Source organism: Papio anubis, unplaced genomic scaffold (genome assembly GCF_008728515.1).
Source record: "Papio anubis isolate 15944 unplaced genomic scaffold, Panubis1.0 scaffold257, whole genome shotgun sequence".
In the NCBI taxonomy this organism is placed as follows: Eukaryota; Metazoa; Chordata; class Mammalia; order Primates; family Cercopithecidae; genus Papio; species Papio anubis.
The window spans coordinates 28071-36469 of NW_022162644.1; the positions used below are offsets into that span (position 1 = coordinate 28071).

The 8399-nt window shown below is 47.8% G+C and overlaps 1 long non-coding RNA gene across 1 annotated transcript; it reads right to left on the reverse strand.

Annotated features, from left to right (window-relative positions):
• Nucleotides 1-1880: 1880 nt before the first annotated feature.
• LOC116272918 lies at nucleotides 1881-7128 on the reverse strand. Its single transcript, XR_004181443.1, has 2 exons — nucleotides 6959-7128; nucleotides 1881-5610 (listed from the first exon to the last, which is right to left on the reverse strand). It is a non-coding gene; the product is annotated as an uncharacterized LOC116272918 (long non-coding RNA).
• Between the last annotated feature and the right edge of the window lie 1271 nt (nucleotides 7129-8399).

Here is an 8399-nt window from a genome sequence, read left to right on the forward strand (position 1 = left end):
ACCCTGAGCATGCCAGGTAAGAGTTTACTACAATCTTGAAACAGAGCCAGAGGCTACAGTCTGCTCCTACAAGACACTACGTCTCTACAAGTTCGATGGCTTTTTACTTTTCCATGTCTTCACTTGCCTAGTGCTAGAAAGCAGATTAAAAACAGAAGGAACCCAGAAACACTATTGAATGAGACTCAAATATCTTGCAGTCATCATCGTGATGAGATGTTTATTAAACAGAAATGTTCTCACCTGTAGAAAGCAGCACACATCAACACGCATCGATAACTGTCGCCAGCATTCCAGATCATCTTCCCTTCCATGGCCACAGTGCAGGGCGATGGACCACGCACACCTGCAGACCCACGGAAAGCGGGGTGCCATGGCCTATTCTTGTAGAGAGCAAGCCAGCGTGTACTCAAAGTGCATCTCTTTCCAGAGGGCCGCCACGGAAAGTTACACATTTATTCCACCAGTTAATGGCGCTGCACCAAACATTTCTGTAAGATTCTCTAAGCGAGCTTTTCCTTCTGCCTAAAACGGTCCGACACAAACTGAAAAAGCTCTTGGAGCTTGTTTTTATAGTTAAGGAGTATCTCCTTAAATATAGTCTTCCCCTTTAAGTGATCACTTGGGGTAAGATCAGATAATCCCCAACTAGGCTCCTGATGCTGTGTGTGGCATCCAGCAACAGCACGTTCCATTCCTGGATTAAATTTCAGTCAAGAGTTCACAATGAGAACGATTTCTGGTGAATGAACCACCAGGCAGGAGGGTGATTCCGCTGGGCAGCTCTTCACACAAAGCCCAGGAGCTGGGGGGAAGAGGAAGAGGCCGACACGTGTCGACTGTGCTCACACCCTTCGAATGCCCCCCACTCCTGGAGGCCCGGACCCAAGGGAAATCTGACTGAAAAGGGGCAAACCCTCACTTCAGCAGAGGGACGGGGACTCGGGGCCACACCTTGACCTCAGAGCAACACAAGTGCAGACACAGCACCCCAGGACACCTTCCCCACCCAAATGCAAGGAGGAAAACCAACACCCCGCCCCCTTGTGGAAACTCTCGGCTGCTGGAGCAGACGCCTGCTGCCCTGGGTGTGCAGCCTCTCCCGACCCACGTTCTGGGCTCAGCACCTGCGTCTCAGCCCTGGCACTGCTTGCCACATCCACAGGTGTGCCAGGAGGGGCAAGTCCTAAGGTCTCCACTGCACCAAAGCCTTCAAGGTGAAGGGGCCGCTCCCTCCAGCAGGAGTCCAGAAGCAGTGACTGCACCAGCGTCACGGCGTGAGAATTCTCCCCTCGGTCTCCAAGCCTCCAGTCTGTTGCCCACCAGGGTCTTCTGCCAATGGCGAGGCCCAAGCTGGGTGGCACATTTGGTTCTGACCATTTCCCTTGTCAAGATCAATACTGCAAACACACATACACACATCCAATTCATCCTGTCACTAAAAATGAAATAATCTGCCATTTCCATCACAGATGATACAGTCAGGATTCCATTACCAGGTTTTTTGTTTTTGCTTTTGTATCTGTTTTTTTTTTTTTTTTTTTGAGATGGATTTTCTGCTCTGTCACCCAGGGTGGAGTGCAGTGGCACGGTCTCGGCTCACTGCAACCTCTGCCACCCGGGTACAAGTGATTCTCCTGCCTCAGCCTCCCAAGTAGCTGGGATTACAGGTGCCCATCACCATGCATAATTTTCAAATTTTCAGTACAGACGGGGTTTCACCATGTTGGCCAGGCTGGTCTCGAACTCCTGACCTCAGGTGATCCACCTGCCTCATCCTCTCAAAGTTCTGGGATTACAGGCGTGAGCCACTGCACCCTGCCATTACTGGTGTAATTTCTAAGCCACTCTCTCACACTCACTCCCATTTTTTTTAAAAAAAAAAAACCAGCTTTATGGCTATATTTTTTTCCAAGAGAACCAGTTACCCATTTGAAGTACAAATAAGACACCATGTTTAAAAAGCCAAAAATGCCAATTTGCACAGAAGTTTCCAAATACCCAGTCGATTTGAGCCTTGAGAATAAGATCAAGCTGTTGGCCGAATACAACTTCCCTATCCATCTGTCTGCCTATGAGTTAGACACAAGGATGAAGCCACGAGCTAGAGACATAAAGGCAGGAACCACCAAGGCAGCCAAGACTCCAAATAAAAGCTTGAGGGACCAACACAAAGGTACCACACCCTGCACGCCCTCCTCTTCTTCCTTTTCAGAACTTCCAGAGGATGAAACAGGGACCTCCTCAGACTTCCCACGGTGCAGGCGGCCAGAGGGGAAGGCGGCGGTGGCCTGAATGAGGCGACCGGGAAATCACATTCCACAAACAAATTCTCCATGTGCTTTACATCCTCTGTCTCTGAAGAATTATGTGAGACAAACAGTCACTAGAAAACTGTATTCAAGTGTCATTTCACATTTCAAGCAAAGAAAACAGTGGTGGGGCATGAGGGAAAAACATAGCCACGTGTTCTAGGGTATTAAATAAGGTTTTTTCTGTTATAACCATATAATTACACATTCTCAGATTTCTGTATAATTCATATGCTTCCTAATTAGCAGACATAGTAACAAAAAGTGAATTCCAAGTGTAAGATCGGAGGACCCATTCACATGCCTTCAGGTTCTGCTACTGTGTTTCAACTTGAGAAAATGGTTCTGTGTATTGGTAACAAGGCCTGAGAGTCTGTGTGCCAGTCTGTGTGGCTGTAATCAGGGTTCATGTTGGCTCCGTAGCAGAGGATGTTACACTGTTACATTATCTTCTACAAAAAATCCTGAAAAAATGAAGGCTGAATAAACGTACACACCCTCCCAAAATAATCCAAATGTCCATCGATATGAAAACAGATGAATTACGGTTTCCATCATGGAATATTCCTCAGCAGTGAAAACAAACTATAGCCACAGGTGCCAACAAGGATAAAGAAAACCTTTTAAACACGCTTAAAGTGAACTGACTAGGCAGAATTCCTCCATTACAGGCTTCGGCTCCAAAAGGGGTACTGTTCTGAATTCTACATCTACTGTGATGTAGAATTCTAGTTAGCAACCCTGTTTAGGGGCACATCTAGAAAAAAGCAAAATAATGACTACACAATTATAAATTCTTTGTAAATTATAACTATTACTATGAAAATGCTAAAAATATGAACATTTTCCCAACTGTTCCTTTGACAAACTTCAAAATGCCCTGGCATTGCTCACCACACCCACAGGTGTGCCAAAATAAATGAAAATATAGCTCAAGTTAGTAGAATCAAAACCTGAAGATGTCCGAGCCGTCCCCGCCTCGCTATCTACACGTCGTGTAGAAATCTAAGAGCAGGTAGTGACACTGCAATGCAAGGCTCAAACCAACTGGGTATTTGGAAACTTCTGTGCAAACTGGCATTTTTGGCTTTTAAACACGGTGTCATTTGTACTTCAAACAGGTAACTGTTTGTTTCCCTTGGAAAAAATACAGCCATAAACCTGGTTTTAAAAAAAAATATGGGAGTGGGTATGAGAGAGAGTAGCTTAGAAATTTTACCAGTAACGGCAGGGAGCAGTGGCTCATGCCTGTAATCCCAGCACTTTGAGAGGCAGGCCCCACAGGGCCTTTGAGGGCACCGGTCTCCTCTGCTGCCTTCCTGCTGGACCGACCCCAGGACATTCACTGGGTTTCCACCCCTGTATCATTCAACATCCCCGCAAGGTGGTCTCATCCTCTTCTGGGGCTCAGCTCTGCCCTAGTTTCCTAAATCTCTGCCTTCAGAGCCTGAAAACACCCACGCCCAGGGTAACCCTAAGTCCACGTTTACCCCAGAGAGTCCCGATTTTATCTGTTTTCCCAGCATCACCCTCATGATAATTTACCCTGTAAATTCCAACTGCCTTCACACCTCACCCCCGCTGTCTCCCAGCAGATCCCACGCAGATGCATCTGTCCCGGACCCCACACCCAGGTCTGTGCATGCTGCCCTGCTCTGCCCATGTGGGGACCACCTCTTTCTTGAGGAATCAGCTGGCGATCATCTCCTTGTGAAAAGACGCCCTGACTTCCAACTCTCTCCAGCAAAGGCAGAAGCCGTCCTCGGTACATTCCCTGAAACTCAGACCAAGCATGAAGGTGGCAAAGATGCTAGCTGTGCCTGGGATGCCATGGGCAGGGTCCCCAGATGCTCTGCACATGGCACAGGGCACCGCCTGAACACAACAAGTGCTGAAGAAATAAAACCGACGTGCACTGACCTCTGATAGGGCCTCTTTCACCATCCACATCTGTCTCCCCTCTGGACAGTAAAATCCACAAGACAGGGAGGGCTTGTCTCACTCATCTTCAAACTCCCAGGGTCACCCTGGCAGGTAAAGAGGACTCAAATGTCTTCTGAAGGAAGCAGTTGGTTAGCTGCCGAGTTAAAGGGTCTCTGAAATTCAGAGCTCTGCGTAGGAGTCCAGCACACTTTATTATGAATGACTCCAACCACAGCAGAACTGGCCGTGGAACCAGTGCTAACCAATTCAGGGTTTGTTCACTGTTTCTCAGTTCAGTATCACCACTCTAACAGAGCAGCCGGGCACAGATCCTCAGATGTCTACACAGAGTGGGACGATGGCGCCGAGTCACATGAACGTCCCATTGCAGACTAGGAGGCACCGGTCAGACACGGACCCAGGGAGAGCGCAGACCTCGTGTTAAATCGGCTCCCTGTAAACAGCACTCCCCGCCAGGCCCTTTCCTATCTGCACAGCTTCTACAAATTCAACTTCGCACCTGACACCTAAGAATACTGCACACCCCCACATGAACCCCCTACTTACCTCCCAAAATGATCCCGCACGGCCAAGTACAAACCTTTTCAACATAAGGGAACTGGAAGGCATGCGGGGCTTTCTCGAGTCCCTGCTGCCTCCTGATGGGAAGGCCCAATGCTTCACACCCCTAGTGAAGGGCAGGTCTCTTCGGCCCCCTCAGAGTCAAGAAAGCCCATGTTCCCTTTCTCAAGACCACACACAACCAAGTCACAAAGCAGGGCGCAACCTCGACTCTCCGGGTTCCGGTTATGTGGAGTTTAAGACCTGCTGCTGTGGACACTGTAGGAAAGGATGAGCCTGATCCTGGCTTTGGCCTCGAGCTAATCAGCATTAACTAATTTCACTTTCCAGGACCAACTTCAAAGGCCTGCAAAGCCAGAGAAGGGAGAGGAGATGGAACATGCCTTCACCCCAGACCTGCTGCAAGCACACGCTTCTCACATGTGTCCCAACGTGCACAGCGTGTCCGATGCCCGTTCACATTCACCGACCCGCAGGTCTTCTACATGGCATCAGCCTCCTGGGCACTCTGGGGACAAGAGGTAAAATGGCAAGTCCCCTCTGCTGCAAAGGCGAGGTGCAGGGACCCAGCAGAATCAAACTGACCTTTTTCCAACAGTCTCAAAACAGAAGGAAAATACTGAACAGCCAACGTCCCCTCAACGCAGGTTTATTTACCTGTGACCCACAGGCCATGACAGAAAACTTCAGGTTCTTATTGATTCCTTATTTTCCCCATCCAGGAAGCCTTTGTTTTTAATATCATATGAACTTGCCATTTTGTAGGCCAAAAACAGCAAATATTGGCAGTTTCCTACGGTTCAACCGAATGAAATATGATCACGACCTTTTGTGAAACCATGAAGAAAAGGTGGATATCTCAATATGCTTCCAGACTGTGGCTTTGTTCCTGAAGCACTAACTCTTTTCACTCAGGATTTTAGACAAAGAAGAATGAACAGCAATATCCCACCAACAAAACTAAAAATGAAATGATTTTGCATCCACCTTGGAGCCTTTTTAGGACAAGGCAGGACACAAACTTTTAAAAAGCTGCAGTTGTCCCTCTGTATACACAGGGACATGGGTTCCAGAACACCCCCTGAGTTTACCCAATCTACGTGTCCACGGGACATATGTTAATATTGTATCCTGTCAAAAAGGAAATTGTCCCTGATCAAAAAGAATAAAAAACCTTTTTGAATAAAAACAATTGATTAAAAAGAATAAAATGTGCAGCTTTTCAAATTTCAAAATTTCAAAATTACTGAATTCGTAGGTTAGTTATAACAGATTTTTTGTTTTGTTTTGTTTTCTTTCTGGTAAAATGGTGGGTATTCTGAACTTTGGTTAAACTTTAAACTGATAGTTGCTATTATGGTTTCAAAATTATTTAAAATATGAGCAGATGGATTCCTGCTTTCCTGAATTCAGTGGTATTCAAATCTTCCCATTGAAAATAATCTCGTGTGGCTGACCCGGGGATTGGGGATACCCCGTGGGAGCCGCAGATTCGGCGGGGGGTGGGAGGGAGAAGCGGTCAGAGAGGGGCTCCTGTTGGAGACCCAGTAGGGAGACAGAACGGGCCAGAAAAGGAGGAAGGGTGAGAATAGGCACCAGGACGGCTTCCTGGCGCGGCAGGGAACTTTGCTGAAACTGCGGGCCCCAGGGAACAGCGCGGGAAGGGCGGGAGGGAGTGGAGAGGACCCGGCAGACCCCAAGGTCAGTGTGGAGAAAGGGACATTTCCCGGTTCCTTCGCCTCTGCCCAGCGTTCTGCGGGCATGCCCCCCCCCCCCCCCCCCCCCCGGGGGCGGGGGAGGAGGTGGCTCTCAGCGGCTGGGAGAACTAAGGGGCGCATACGCGCTTCCTAGGGCCAGGGTCACACGGTAGCCTGAGACGGCTGCGGATCTCGCTGGCCGCGTGGGTGGGCGCGTGGGGCGCCGGCGGGGCCTGCAGGGGACCCTGGAGGAATCTGCAAGCACCCGCCCGGGCAGCGGGCCTTCCGGGAGACCAGTGTGGACACGCCCTGGGCACGCCCTTCCAGCTGGGACATGTGAAGCTGGAATTTAAACTCCGGCAGACAGAAAAGCGGCCGGAGGCAGGACTGGAAGAAACCCAAGTGCAAAGTCCAGCCCGAGGCGAGGAAGCAGAAATGCCTGACCTGCGTCAAACTGCGCTGTGAGGAAAAGGTTCTGGGCAAGGTTCACTGCCCCGCAGAGACGCAGACTCGGTGGGAGCCTGAGAAGCACCAGGAGGCCCGCGGCAGCAGGTCTGAGCGGGCGCTGAGGACCCCATGGCAGCTGCTTCCGGCGCAGTTCGCCTCCTCCAAGGCCTGGCCCCCAGGCGAGCGCAGCACGGAATCGCTTGGCGCCCCCTGGAGCACTGGCGGGGTAACCAGTGGAAGACCCCCACTTCCCAGGGGGAGGATCCCGGTATATCCCCAGATAATCAAACTGTTCACTCCCCCCAAAAAATAAATAATTTTGTCTTGTTTTTGAAAATGTGTATCCTCTGTCTACTGGTCAAAATGCTGCCCATTTATCTATATGCGTAATTAAACTTTTTAATGAAGTTATTTAACATTCTTTTTTATTATGAAACAAAACAGTACATTTGTTAATGGTTTTAATATCATCTAATAAGATTGAAAATATGTCAATTCGTCGTTGCCAATGAGTCTTTGTGTTATTTATTTTACTCTGTTAGATATTCTGTCCATAAATGTCTAAGTGGTTTAGAATCTAGCCTAACATATTGTATGTGCTAAGTACTAACTACTCTAATTCATCAAATTATCTTTCTATCCCATTCTTAAATACAATACTATTTTTTATTTTTATTAAAATTTTTTTGACTAATCTAATTATCTATGAAAATTATGAGGTCTATTCAGTTTGCCCTCTTGATAAAAGCCAAAGTTTCTTTTCTTTTTCTTTTTTTTTTTTTCTTTTTTTTTTTTTGAGATACAGTCTCCCTCTGTTTCCCAGGCTGGAGTGCAGTGATACAATCTTGGCTCACCACGACCTCCGCTTCCCGGCTTCAAGTGATTCTCCTGCCTCAGCCTCCCGAGTAGCTGGGACTACAGGCGGGACTACAGGCCTGCTCCACCATGCCCGGCTAATTTTTGTATTTTTAGTAGAGACAGGGTGTCACTATATTGGCCAGGCTGATCTTGAACTCCTAACCACGTGATCTGCCCGCCTCAGCCTTCCCAAGTGCTGGGATTATAGGCTTGAGTCACTGACCCAGGCCTTTTTTATCTCTTTATTAATACGTTAGAGAGTACAAATGCAGTTCCCTCACAGAAGCATGTTGCATAGTGATGAAGTATGGGCTTCTGGTGTGACAATCATCTGAATGCTGTTTATTGTCCCAGTTAGTTATTTTCTCATTCCTAAACCCTCTGCCAATCTCCCATCTTTCTGAGTCTCCAGTATCTATTATTCCAGTCTCTATACCAAGTGTATGCATAATTGAGTTGCCACTTACAAGTGAGAAAATGCAGAATTTGATTTTCTGTTTCTGAGTTTTTTTCACTTACGATAATGGCCTCCGGTTTTATTCATGTTGTTGCAAAATACATGATTTTATTCTTCTTCATG